This window comes from Pseudorasbora parva, chromosome 3 (assembly GCF_024679245.1).
Source record: "Pseudorasbora parva isolate DD20220531a chromosome 3, ASM2467924v1, whole genome shotgun sequence".
Taxonomy (NCBI): Eukaryota; Metazoa; Chordata; class Actinopteri; order Cypriniformes; family Gobionidae; genus Pseudorasbora; species Pseudorasbora parva.
Window position 1 is genome coordinate 25,025,760 of NC_090174.1, and position 13,510 is coordinate 25,039,269.

A 13,510-nucleotide genomic window follows, 5' to 3' on the forward strand; every position below is an offset into this window, starting at 1 on the left:
CAACACAATCTCATGGTCATGCGTATAAATAGATACGCACTTTATGCGTATAATACACCATAACCCTAATAATACGGTTCGTATGTATAATACGCCATTAAGTGCGTATCATATGCACGCGAAAAACCGCGTACCATATGCACCACAAGATTGCAAACTCGAGAGCGCATTATTGTAGCGCGAAAGTACATTAATATAATGCGCGAGCGCAAATCTCTCTCTGCTCGCACGCGGAATGTAATGTGCGAGCGCGAATCTCCAGTTCTCCCTGAAGAACTCTGCGTGCGCTCTCAGATACGCTGCTCTTGTTAGAATTTTTTGTCTGGGCTCACTCAGAGAATATGCCTGCACTTAAAACGTGTCCAGTGCAATCGCGAATTCAGATTCTAAAAGGCAAAAATAATTAAAATCTGAACAAAATGCCCCCTAATAGATATAATATAAGCATATATAATGTAATAATAGATAAGGGGGCAAAATGCCCCAGTAAAATTATGATATATCTAACTGCATCAAACACAAATGCAACAGAATAAAACTAATTAAAAATACTGACTACTAAATTAATGAAATCCATTTTATTGGGAAAATGTTACTGCAATTTATGAATTAAGTTACCTTTCACCGCAAAAGTTGGCATACATTTCTAAATAATCCACTGGCAGTGGCAGAACTAGACTTTTATACATGGAGTGGCCAAGGCTGCTTTAGGGGGTCCAGAGACAGTGAATATCATATGTGTTATACTTATTTGTTTTCATTGTTTTGACCAATGTAACCTTAAATATGTAACAATAAATAAGCACCCACAACAGTAGATATCAGTGAAATTTCACAATTCTCAGCCTAATAATATAAATGTAAAACATCATTGAATACAAGTGAACAGTTGAAGCTGCAGGACACAGTGATTCAGGTACAGAAATTAAATAATCAAACATAATAACATTGCATAATCGTTTAAAGTGCAGGCATATTCTCTGAGTGAGCCCAGACAAAAATTTCTAACAAGAGCAGCGTATCTGAGGGAGAGCGCACGCAAAGTTCTCGCGCGCGAGCAGGGAGATTCGCGCTCGCACATTATATTCCGCGCGCTCGCAGAGAGATTTGCGCTCTCGACATTTGACAGGGAAATAACGCCATACTTTTCCAGTCTTAAGCAATCCTGAAGAACTATTGTAGGCTGTTCTCCTATTTCTTTGAGAGATGCGATGTCATATAAAAATCCAAATAAGCGCCCATGGTCTCGAAGCAGAGGAAAGCGCTCTTCCACGGAACGGATGGCACAGTTGAGCGTATTTTGCACGCATATACTAATCGATGCGCGATCGGGCGGGAATTTTTATTCTAAATTTAAAGTTAATTTAAATTCATACTAATGGAGTGGGAAAAATGTTGTTGATATAAGTGCGATAATTGTAACCTACCTAATGTAAAACTAACAAATAAATTTATAAAAAAAATTCTCTCTCTCGCTTTCGCTCTCTCGCCTTCTCTCTCTCTTGCCGCCCTGGCTGAGCTGCCGCCCTAGGCGGCTGCCTAGTTCGCCTATAGGCACGCGCCGGCCCTGATGATAACTGCCTTCAATGACATAAACTAACTTTGGGGAAAATTATTTTGAATAAAATGTTATTTTATTGTTTAGTTTGCCTCGCCGGCCATTAGAAAACACAGAGGGGCGACTATACTGGGACCGGTCACAGGGGGGCGATCGAGACGCGAAAGCTTCAGTTTCCGAGAGGGGTGCTGCAGGCTTGGTTTGATAGTATGACCGACATAAGAATGTCATCTGAACAAGCAAGTAGCTAACGTTTTGACCAACTAAGAAGAAAAAAGCATTGCAATAAATCGCAATGATTAATCTAACGATCATTTAACATATTACGAGCAAATTTTGCTTTTTCAAATTGTTAATGTTAACATCAGTATTGCGTGACTACATTTAATGTGTATTAGGGCTACCTGTAGATCAGTTTCTATTTCTGTGCAGTCTAATTTCTAATGGTCATATACCAACAAATGAATGTGGAGTGGTGAACTGCTCCCCTTAATAGCTAGCACATCATTATGTTAACCATAATGCACATAGCAAAACAAGAAAGGCACAACATAAAAAAACTCCGTAACTGCATGAATTAAGCAAACAAGTGTGCTACTGTTACATAATTCAACCATTGAAATGTCCAGCAGAAAAAAAGCTGCAAAAAACCCCTTTAAAACACATCTTCATCTTTAAAAGCCTTTTTATCCTTGTTTTCGCATCGGCCGGTTAAAGTCTCATTTTTTCTGTAGCCACTCCGAAGTTTACTGATTATTTATCAGAACTTTACTCAACTTCAAAGAACCTTTTATGCTAAAAAAGGTTCTATAATGACAAGAAAGAACCAGTTTTGTCACAAAGGTTCTTTAGGCTATATTATTCATTCATATATTACATTATTCTGCAATTTTTTTTAGTTGTAATTAAATTACTGTTTATTAAACTGTTGTAGTAACTCAATATCACATTTTAATCATGCTGATTTTTGGAGGAGAAAAACTGAAATGGCACTATATAAACTATTAACATTTTCTAACCCCCATATCTTGAATTGTGTGATTATTCACATGCATTACTAAAATGAATTTGAATACACTGAATAATACAGTGAAATGTTTGTCATTAATATGAAATATTTAATCCGGAAAGGACAAAACAAATGATAATGAATGAACCCCTAAAGGGTTCTTTTGATTGAACCCTTAAAAAGGGTTCTATATAGAATCTGACAGATGAATGTCATAAACACCTTGAAAGTGAAATTTTCATTTTTGGGTGAACTATCCCTTTAAGCAACCTAAAACAAGTTATGGGCACATTACCTATTCTTCTAAAAGCTTAATCTGGACGTTCCCCTGGCAAGGAGGTACGGCAGTAGGATTTAGTAGTTATTGGAAAAAGCTCAGATGTGTGTAGCATCAGCATGGACTAAATCAGCAGCTGCTATTGCTAGTAATCCGTCCTCTCTTTTTGTTGGGGCCCAGGGTCAGCACCACACAAAGGGCCTGACCTGCAAGAGTCAGTAGAGCAGAGGCCTAGCAGGACAGGATAAAGTGCTAAGTCAAAGCTGACTCATCAGAGATGCTAGAAGCAACACTCAACTGCCTGTTGAGAAGACAATACTGTTGTAGTATTATGTAACACGCGCAAGCTGCAACTTGCTTTGCTGTGTGAGGATACCAAGTCCTTTCACATTTCATTGCTATTTTGTCCTCATTTTACACTGGCAAAACAGCAACTATTAGGTTGAAAAATAAGATTGTTCATCTTTCAGCATGATATACATACTGTTCAGCATGAAATACTACTGTTCAAAAGAATGGGGTTAGCATTTTTTATTTTATGGTTTTGAAATAACTCTCTTACCAAGGCTGTATTTTTAAAAATCAAAAATACAGTAGAAACTGTAATTTTGTAAAATTGTATTACAATTAAAAATAAATGCTTTCTATTTTATTATATTTTAAAGTTTTAATGAAATCTAAATGTCCTATTTACTTTGTTATCACACATTACAGGTATTGGGGTGAATCCTGTGGTTCTAGAACCCAATTTAACCTTTTTTTCAAAGAGTGTATATATATATATATATATATAATGTCCTGGCTCATCCAAGCATTATAATGGCAATGAATGGCTGCCCAAAATTTGAAGCCCCCAAAAATAAATATTTGGAGTAAATAAAAGTACTCCACATGGCTCCAGGGGGTTAATAACAGCCTTAAGAAGAGAATCAATGGATTTGTGTAAGAAAAATATCTCATGTCGTTCCAAACCTGTAAGACTGTCATTCATCTTCAGAACCCAAATGAAGATATTTTTGATGAAATCCAATAGCTTTTTGCCCCCTCCATTGACAGAACAATTTCAAGGCCCACAAAATGTAGTAAAAACTGTTAATATAGTCCATGTGATCATACAAGTTCTACAGCAGAACAACTTGTACGCATGCATCGAAGTGCTCACGTGAACAACGGTGGCCAATGGTAAACTGGTGTTCTGGAAGTGCTGCAGAAGTATTGAAGAATGTCAATAATGTCATATGAGTTATTGGCGGGGAGTTTTTAGGTGAACTATCCCTTTAATATCTTGCATGTATATATAACCAGTATATAACAATACAAATGCTAATGATGTTTAAAAGATTTGGTCTGTTATTTAAACTGCCATGACACCAGTTTGAAAGATAAAAAAGCTCATGAAGCAATTTCCTTGCATCTACTTTTTTTATCGGTCATTGCATCTGGTTTCAATCTCTGGCAGCTCTTTTTTTTCTTCTTTCATTTTCATTTCTGCCTGTGGCATCCCTAATGTTCTGTACCTTTTCAATGAGCTGTTTTTTTATTTATTTTTTTATTTTTTAGAATTATTACTGCTAGATACATGATTGAACATCTTCACAATGTTCCCACTAAGAGCAGAAGAACCACACTGACCGCCTCTGCAGGGGAGGAAAAAGTCAAGCCACCTTTTTTTATATAGCACTTTATACAATACATATTGTTTCAAAGCAGCTCTACAGTGATACCATGGAAAAATGATGTGTCATCTGTTCAACTGAAGTCAGTTAAGTGTTGATTCAGGTCTGATGTAAAGATCATCAGTTATTACATTTGTTAATTTCATCTATAAAGCAGTTCTGCAAAAATATTCATAATCGTCCAGCTCAGTTCAGGTCCCATACAGCAGCGTTAAACAAAATAACATAAGAACATGAGCAAGCTTGACAGAGCTTTCCTACTCTTAATTTGTCTATCAAAATATATTGTACACAGTAATACAAGTGAGACTTTCCACAAATGTTACAAAAGACGACATTTATCTCATAAAGTCGTCTCAGGTTACGTATGTAACCCTAGTTCCCTGAGGGAACGAGACGCTGCGTCGCTTTGCCATACTCCCGGCGTGTCCGTGATCACTTACTTCAGGCTTTATCAGAAGTTAGTTCCTGTTTGTTTTCACGGACGTTTTATAGCTTCCGGTCGATGACGTCATCACGCCGACGATCGATCTTTTTTCCGATGGAATGGTTCTACAGGCGCTTCACGACGCATTAACGCAGAGGCGTTCTCACAGCGTTTCGACGCAGCTCGAGTTCCCCGAAAGGGAAATGTATTTTTCTAGTCAACAAAGGATCAGCGACATGTGCTTCAACTTTAGAACACCTCAGGATGTCAAAATGATTTTATTTGCTCTAGCAACGAATATGCGATGAACACAAATTAAACAGATAAACAAGAAAAAAGTGCAAAATGTGGCATGCAGATAAACATTTCATTTATTGGTAATTAAAGTCAATCACATGTCTTTAAAAAAAATGTTCACAAAAATAAATGAATGTAAACATTTTTGTGTAGCTGTACGGCTTTAATTGTTGGAAACGATGGAAAAGTTGTGGAAGGGGTTGAATCACCTCTGTAATTTGGAGATTTGGGGGCAAGTGGCAGAAGCACAGTAAGTTTATTCAAGGGATTTTGCGATTCTACATTTAGATCACCATTTCACCTTTTGATGCCTTCAAAGTGGAACATGATTTTTAACTTGTTCACAGTTTCTCAAAATGTTTTTAATACTACAACATATAGTTGATCTACAAAAAACTGCTCAGTTTTCAATCCAAACATGTCTCAGTGTAACATAAAGGCTACCATAAAACCCCAAACATTCACACCCATCTGTGATCATGGCAACAAAGCAAACACAAGTGAAGGGAACAGCTGCAAGAGCTATTGACATGCAGAAGCCAGTTGCTTCAGCTTGTTTTGCAGCATGGCTCTGGATAAGGATGAGGGAACTTGATAGTATGAGATTTCTCAAGCTAGTTGAGGTCCCAGAGTTTACGGGTCCCAGGATAGACTGCATATCTTTGGGTCTGTCCACACCACAGGGACAAAGGTTCAAGTTCCTGACGGTTAAGTGCAGTGTCATTACTTGAATTAGTGTCAGGATAGTAGGCAGCATTACTCTCTGGATAACCCCAGTAAAAGCCCACACATACAAATGGATTCTGTGTGTAGATAATTTTAATACATTTAATTGATTCATATATTTACAGTATTTGTTTGTTACAGATAGCTTTGGGATAGTTTTACCTAGTGTCCCTTCCTTCTTTCTCCCTCAACGATGCTTTGAAGAGTGCTTTGAGCGCCTGCAGAGTATCCGTTCTGAAAACTCAGGGGTGGTGATGCATCATGCATTATTCATGATATGGAGACTGTGGCTCTGCTGTACTAAGGGTTGACAATTCACACTGTGGCACATATACAGCTGTTATGTCAGTGGATGATTAATAGGACCCTAAATGGAGTTTGTGACTGCAGAGGTTTGTGGATGGGGTAAAGGAAGAAGAACGCATTGCAGTTTTAGTGGCCTGAAGATCTGCAGGCCTGAATATATTGATATATATTCCTGAACCTATATGCTTTTAAATTGTATATAAACAAAAATATTAAATTATATTAACTTAATTATTAAATACATGAAAAATAATAGAATTAATGAAATGTTAGTATATTTAATTTATATTATTATTAAAGCATATTCATATGTTTTGAACAAATAGACTGAGTGAATGATTCAGTGACTTTGAATGAACCTGCATTGTTGAATGAATTTGTTGAATGAGCAATCGATGACTCACTAAACAGATAGCATATCAAATTAGTAATGTAATTTCTGCTTCAGTAGCCGTTGTGATGCGTGCAGTCAAGCTTGGTGCAAGAACAAAAATATGTTGGTTGTCTCGAGAACAAGAACAAAGTTTGTTCCATACTACATCATTCCATAATTCACGAGAAAAGCAGGCGCAGAACATTTCTGTTTCTCTGTATTAACCCCGCCAACTTTACATTTCTGACCAATCACCAGAGGTGGGACAAAGTCATTGTTATGCAAGTCACAAGTAAGTCTCAAGTCTTTGCCCTCGAGTCCCGAGTCAAGTCGAGTCAAAGATGAAGCAAGTCTCGAGTCGAGTCAGAAGTCAAAGCCAACAAGTCTCAAGTCGAGTCCAAGTCCTACCATTTTAGTTTCGAGTCACTTCAAGTCATCTTACCACAAAAATAAAAATTATACAAATCATGTATGTCTGTAAGATTTATATTTATTTAAACCTCTTTTTATACAATGACATTAAACAAATACAGTAAAAAAACAGAAATACTCGAACAATGCACAGCGGCTTCAGTCCTGTATTGTGTTGACCTCATATTGCAAAACAGTGCAACTTTCAAATAGACATGGGCATTATGGAAACATTATGGGAATATTGTTTAGCTTATTTTTGGCTTAATTTGGTTTACTTTAATAATTTTGGTTTACCCCCCCCCCAGCATCCCCTCACGGCACCCATGGGTCCCGTCCCCACTTTGAAAAGCACTGCTATAAAGCATATGACTTCAGTTTCTGGAGGGAAAGGCCTTTCTTATGACTTTGGAAGCAGTGAAAATATTCTTAATATTGCATACACTGAAACTGAAATATTATTGTATACCATAGTGTATAATAGACAATGAATATTAACACAACAACACTGATATGAGTAAAGAGTAGTTTCAAATACAACATGTGAGGCTATAAGGGATTTTCTGACATCTGTTTCATATTCTTCTCAGGTATGAAGAATACCTAGAGGGGTGGGGGGCCCAAAACAAGCCCAATATTATTACATTATTTATTATCATCAGTATAATTTATGATCAATAATTTATCAATAAATGAGCCTGCAACATTTTAAATTGAAATCTCGTGGAGTTTAAAATGCAAATACAGATGGGATTTTACAAAATTCTTCACGTTGCAATAAAGACTGTGAACAGAAGAGGTTTGGAGATGGAAAAAGAGAAAAAGGGACGTGAAGGATTAAGGAGCACTGGTGAACATACACACTATAAACCATAAAAAGGATAAGCCCTGCATCTCAATGTGCAATCTTCTCTAAATAGTATTGAAAATTACTAATGTCACATAGCTTCTATTTAGGATTATTATGCACTTTTTTACAGTCTATGATTGGGAGTTGGTGCCCTGGAAAACACTGAAGAGCGCTGCAATATAGAGACATGTTTATAATAATATACATTCGAACCATACCTACTGTTATTATTAGCAGCCTATACTTTTTTATTATTTATTTTTATTTTTATAATAGGCAAATAATAATAACCATAATAAATAGCCTACATTATAAAACATATTTTTAAGATTAAATTAGGTGGCTTACCTCCCTGTTTCCTCTCCATCTCTGTATATCTTTGCTGGTTGCATTGTTTGTAAAAAAAAATTTTTTAAAAATAAAAAAATGTATTCGTCTATTTACGTCAATGAACTATCATTACATTTACAACATCACATCACATGCCTGCACCGCACACTGAACGCGATTTTTCTTCAATGAGGGGAAGGAGGCGGGATGTATGAGGACGAATGAATACAGCACTTGTATCGTTGCACTATGGCTATTAGCTATGAGAAGACTGTGTCAGGCAATGTATCTGGACAAAACAGCGACCATAAATGTAAAGAAACGAAGTTGCTTGTCAGATTTTCCTAACAAGCAACCACATTTTTTCAAATAAGCCCAAAAACCGCGACCCGCAACTCGAGATTTTTTTACCGCGACTTGCCAAAAAAAGAAGCCTAAAGTCACGTGTTATACGCGGTCTTGGTAGCTATGGATACTGTCGAATCAAACCAACGTGGGACTACAGTGATTGGATGTCGTGCTGGCAGCGCGCGTGCTCTCTGCATGCATACAGGTGCAGCTTTTTTTCACTGAGAGCAGCGCGGCCGTGTAAAAGAAAAATGGCCAAAAAGTAGCAAGTCTTCTCGAGTCATGAGGCTCAAGTCCAAGTGAAGTCACAAGTCATTGATGTTAAAGTCCAAGTCGAGTTGCAAGTCTTTGTACATTTTGTCGAGTCGAGTCCAAAGTCATCAAATTCATGACTCGAGTCTGACTCGATTCCAAGTCACATGACTCGAGTCCACACCTCTGCCAATCACACAATAGTTCTCGGACACCCACAAGAAAAAAGTTCAGACGATGTGTCGAGAACATAGACTGTAAAAAATATGGACGTAGTGTCCGTGACGTCACCCATAGGATTCCGAAAAGCCGCTCTGAAGCATAAAGGAGAGACGAGCTGGGCGTCGCCATCTTGCGAGCGAGTCATCGCGCGTCACTCTCGGACAACAGAAAATGGGTGAAAAGGGGGGATGAGGGCGGAGCTTAGTTGACGCAATGACTATAGACGGCGGATAAATGGCTATCCACCTGTCATTTAAAGTAACCACGCCCTTAATTATGCAGAACTTTAGGCTTTATATAACGTAAATGAATGAGTTATAAAAATATTCACCCTCCTCACAGTTGTCATGAAGGTCAAAATTAGCGATATAGGACAAAACTACAATTTTTACCAGGCTGTAAACATGTTTTTTTTTCTGCTGTAACGTTGGGAATTTTAACATGGGGCTCAATAAGATGTATTAGAATAAGATGTGCCTAGTGGCCAGTCGATGAATTGCAGTTTACATTACTTCCATATTGGCTTCAAGAGAGATCGCGGGAGGTTGCCGCTTGGTCAAGAACAAGCTGTGAGAACTCCCGAAACAGGGCTTTGACAACAAAATTACGTCATTTTGTTCTCGCAGCCCTAGGAGCAAGAACTTTTTTCTTTGTTCTCTGTTATAGGACAAATTGTTTCAGTGGAAACAATCCGCGGATTTAGCTCAATTATATTATATCCTTGCTTGCCCAATTTTTATGTTGATTCGTCCTCTAAAGTGTAAACTTTTTATCTCTGTTACTGGCACGATGGCTCAGCATTGTCACATATTTATCTGACTAATGGCATATGGAGGAAGTGTTTGGGAAACCTGTTTCGGTCATTTATTTTGCAGTTTGTTTCAACTATAGGGGAGCCTAAATCGCAAACTGCACTTTTACATTTACATTTAATTGTTTAGCAGACAAATGAGGGGAACAATAGAAGCAGTTAAACCAACAAAAGTGAATCAAAATGTAAGTGTGGTGACAAGTCTTAGTCTAGCACAGTAAAGTTTAAAATAGATAGAATAGAAAGTGTTCATGGGTCGTGTTGACGAAAAAAGGTAATTTCTTAAAAAATAGATAAAGACTCAAGAGCTTGTGTGTAGTTAGGCAGGTCATTCTACAAGCATGGAACAGTCAGGGTAAAGGTCAGTGAAAGTTATTTTGTGCATACTTTGGTATGGAACCGCAAGGCACCATTCACTTGCAGAATGCTCCAGGAGGGCACATTAAGTCCAAAGTAGTGAGTTTAGGTATAGGGCTGCAAATCCAGGGGTTGTTCTAGGCAAACATCATGGCTTGAATTTGATGTGACCATGCAGCTATTAGCAACCAGTGCCAATTGATAAAGACAGGTGTGATGTGCTTAACGTGACTGTTGCCGGCACATTTTGGATCAGTTGCAGAGGTTTGACAGTACATATTGGAAGGCATGGATGGAACAAGAATTTGGACAAGTTGTTGAAGTTGTTGACATGATGCATCAACAGTTCATGCAACTAAATTCATATTCTCAATGAACAGACATCTGCTGTATGCTATGCAACATATAAGTCAATCTCCAAAAATACCCTCCTGGCCAAAAAAAGAAAAGATGAGGGCCAAGACAAATTAGAAAAAGATTAAGCAAATGCACTACTCAAAAATCCATAATGTCTCGGAAAAACACCAAAGGTTTTGGCAGGATATGAGAAGTTTGATTCTGAGTTTTGTGGAGTGATGAATTATAATGAAACATGAGTTGCCTGGTGATGTTCAAGGGCGATGTCTTCAGGAATCTGGTGAGAAATAAATGCATCTCTAGCATAATGAAGCATGGAGGAAGAGGTGTCATTGTGTGGGTAGCCTTTTAAGCTGCTGATATTGGTGAGCTACTTCATTGTGAAAAGTAATTTAATGCTTTGTATTACAGGAGAATGTTTCCTTGCTTCCAACAAATCAGAAGTTGTTATCTATAGACGAATGATCAAAAGTTATTTTTCAACAAGACAATGCTCTTGCCTAAATTGCAAAGACAACCAAGACATTGCTTGAGAACCATCAGGCTCATGTTTTGGCCTGGTCAGAATCCAGATTTGAACCCTATAGTCAGAGGCGGACAGTATAGAAGTACTTGTACTTTCCAAGTCATTTTGTTTTTCAAGTAAATGCACTTTATCAGTGTTCTTCTTTGGACAACTTTTACTTCACAACATTAAAAAACATAATATTGTACTTTTTACTGCAATACATTTCATATTGAATATCATTTAATACCTAATTACATTAAACATGTAGGACTGTATACTTTTACTCAAGTAAAAGTATTTCAAAGTTTTATTTGAGTAAATTTTACAAGTAAAAAAGTATTTTTTTAAATGTAATTAAGTATTAAAGGTAAAAAAACAACTTTTATTTATGAAATGTAGTCCAGTAAAAAGTATGACATTATATACTATGCTTTTTGAATTTGGTGAAGTAAAAGTTTTCCAAAGAAAAACACTGATAAAGTATACTTAAAAATGTACTGGAGTAGAAATACTCCACTACTGTCCGCCTCTACCTATAGTGAACCATTTGGTCTCACATTAAACTCAAATGGACTGGGAGACATTTTTCAACTGCTGATTAACTTTTTGAAGCCATTAAAGGGGGGGTGAAATGCTGTTTCATGCATACTGATCTTTTTACACTGTTAAAGACATGTAATCCCATACTAAACATGGACAAAGTTTCAAAAGTTAAGGTGGACATTTGATGGGAGTATTTCTTTGTCAAAAATACTACTTCCGGTTAGTCATAAGTTTCGGCAAGTTTTTTGCGATCATGCGTCCCCTTGACGTTAATGGGGGCGGAATTTCCTTGTATGGGCCTTACGGACAATTCTACTGGAAGCGCGTGAGAGAGAGAGAGGGAGAGAGCGAAAGTAACAGGCTACGCCCATCAAAGCGCTGGCTCGTAGGATGCGCTGCACAGGTGATGTGCACAATTACCAATGTCACCAAAAAAGTGCGTTTTTGGTTGCCAGACCAAGACAGTTTCGCACAGATTCCCCAAAAACCCCGCGGTAAGGCAACAGTGGATAGAATTTACTTTTCCAGATCAGCAACTGAGTTGCGCGAATGTTTATATCTGTTCGCTGCATTTCGGTGCCGACTGTTTCATAAACAAGGCCCAGCTCGACGCCGGATTTTCCGATCGCCTAATGCTGAAGGATGGAGCAGTCCCAACGATAAAGGTCCCAACGTTAGAACCGCAGGCTGTGAGTAAGACTGCTTCAAATGTCTGTGTTTTTGCCTATGCTCATCAAGTAGCCCAAACATGATCACGTATAGCTAATTGATCAATGGAGCATGCGATGTGTAGTGCGTGTACATTTGTTTAGCTGGCCACTATATGTGTAACTTTATGTTTGTGTATTGTAAAAGCACTCCAAACAACAATACACAAAGAGTGGGGAAATATGTTGAACTAAATAAGCGCGCTTCTTCATTCAAATGCGCTACTATTCCGTGTCTTTCTATGTAAACACTAACTTAGCCTGCCGTGCAAAACCAGTCCGCTTACTAACGTTACAATTGTCTACACAAACCACGCGTAAACACACACACACACACACGTGCACAATTGCACTTCCCACATGTACACCTTCAAAGACAAAAATACGACGATATAATTCAAGTATAAATATGTAAATAACACAAGCCGCTAAGCATATTATATAGTTAGTGTATAACTTGTACCACATAGAGACGTCCTGCTCTAGTAGTTTTTGCTGCTTCTCCTGTTCAACTGCAGCCTCTGGGTCTGATTCCGGATCATAGATGTATGGCTGTATCTGATTAAAAGCCATATTTTTATTTTGAATAAAGTTTTTTTCCCGCTGTTAGGGATGACACAGCTTTACGACGCACTCGACTCAACACAATAGCAGCAGCGAGCACACGCACACGTCATTATTTAGCTCCGCTCACACGACACGCCCCCACCCGCTCGGCTTTTTTCGGAAAGACTCGGAACAGCGCATCTTTCTTATATAATTATAAAAAAACATAAAGACTTTTCGGAGATATGCAGGATGCAATGCTACTCTATAGGTACTCAAGATTGACATGACACTGACTGAAACTGAGTGTTTCACCCCCCCTTTAACATTTAATGTACAACATTGACTCTTCTTCCTGTAAAAACTGTCTGCAAGTTAGGTTTTACCGTGCTGTTACTTATTACTTAATCTACCAACACGTTCTCACTCCTGTTTGTCACATATTGACACTTGCTCAGGACCCATCGGTGTCACTTTTTAACGCACAGGGTACTCCATTGATTTCAGTTGTTTTCACAGTGCATCAGATCAAGATGCATTTAATTCCTTGCATTTTTAAAAGTAGAAATGTAAAATATTTATAGGCTACTTTTTTTATTTTGGAGCAACTAACCCCACT